Consider the following 1714-nt stretch of genomic DNA (forward strand, 5'->3'; position numbering starts at 1 on the left):
ATGAATCAATATCAAAAATCTCATCTTATTAGAAAATATATTTCACTGGATCCATCAGAATTTCCTTTTGATATCAAAACCTAAAAAAGGCAATCTAAAATTGAAGAGAGGTATATCATCAGCCGGTTTCGAGAGCGTCAAAAGAAAATAGAAGAAAATTATCCAAGTTGAAGTAAGAAAAAGTACTTGAAGAGAGATCATGTAGCAGCAAACCAAAGACTGATTGCCGACTAGTTTGCCGATCAACCTACATATGATGATGCAATGTGTTGTTGTCGATTATGGATGTGAAAACAAGTTTTCCTCCGAATCCTTGGTGACCTGTCAAGTAGTGACAACTACTTAACCCAACGAGTTGATGCAGCCAGTAAAGAAGGTATATCCCCATTAGCAAAATGTACCACAACTATGCGAACTATGCGAATTTTAGCATATGGTATGGCGGCAGACGCGTCGGTGAATACATCAAAATCGGAGGTATTACATCATTGGAGTGCTTGCGTAGATTTTGTAAAGGAATCATACAGTTGTATGAGCAAGTGTATCATTGAGCTCCAACTGAAGATGACCTCCAAAGAATTTTGCATATCAGCGAGATGCGGGGTTTCCGGGTATGATTCGAAGTATTGATTGCATGCATTGGGAATGGCATGGAAACCACCATTGGCATGCTTTTTTGGGTGCCTTGGCACATTGAACGATATCAATGTTCGATGATGTTGAACAAGGAAATACTCCAAAAGATAACTTCGTTGTGAACCAACACACTCATGATATTGCATACTATCTAGTTGATGGTATCTATCCTTCTTATCTAACTTTAGTCAAATCAATTTGTCTTCCTCAAAGTGAACAGACAAGTTATTTGTACAACACCAAGAAGGATGTTGGAAGGACATCAAACAAGAATTTGAAGTGTTACAAGCTTGATTTAAAATCATTCGTGAACCAGCATGTTTGTGGGACATAGCCGATTTAGCTATGATCATGCGGTTATGTATTATATTACACAATATGATTATTGAGGATGAGCGAGATACATATGCACAACATTAGACCGATCATGATCAGTCTGAGGCAAGTGGTTCTAGTACACCACAACCATTCTCTACTGAGGTTCTATCTGCTTTTGCAAATCATGTGCATGCTAGATGTCAATTATATGATTCAAATGTCCATCATGAATTACAAGCACATCTAGTCAAACACATATGAGCAAAATTCGGGATGTTCCGTGATTAAAGAGGTTTTTAAATTTTTGTGTGTGAGTCAAGTTAAGATGATTGTACTAATTAATTTATGTACGTTTTATTAGCTTTGTTGTGTTGTGTGTTTGTATTTTTTCCCATTTTAAGTTTGTGTAATTTTATTTGTTTTAATAATAATAATTATTTTTTGTTATATTAAAAATTAGCTAAAAATATAAAATAAAAATAACCAAATTCATTTTTTTAAAATGTAACTTTTCTTAATTTTAATTATAACTATAACTGTGTTGTTATCAATTTAAATAAAAATAAGAATATAACGTGAAAATAGTGGGGTAAGGTGTTGAATTTTATTAAACAAAACTATTGGAGAGGTTAGAATTGATTTGACTGTTGAATGATTAGGTGGAAGAAAGAAAAAATGATGTAGAGTGTTAAAAGTTGAGGTGGAGGGTGTTGAATTTGATAACCATTGTACATGGTTTAAGTCACAGACTGCAGCGGTT

General features: G+C 34.1%; 1 pseudogene; it reads left to right on the forward strand.

The window, feature by feature from the left end:
• Nucleotides 1-1242, forward strand: LOC109128376 (uncharacterized; annotated as a pseudogene).
• The last annotated feature ends 472 nt before the right edge of the window (nucleotides 1243-1714 follow it).

This window comes from Camelina sativa, chromosome 13 (assembly GCF_030686135.1).
Source record: "Camelina sativa cultivar CO46 ecotype springtype chromosome 13, ASM3068613v1".
Lineage (NCBI taxonomy): Eukaryota > Viridiplantae > Streptophyta > Magnoliopsida > Brassicales > Brassicaceae > Camelina > Camelina sativa.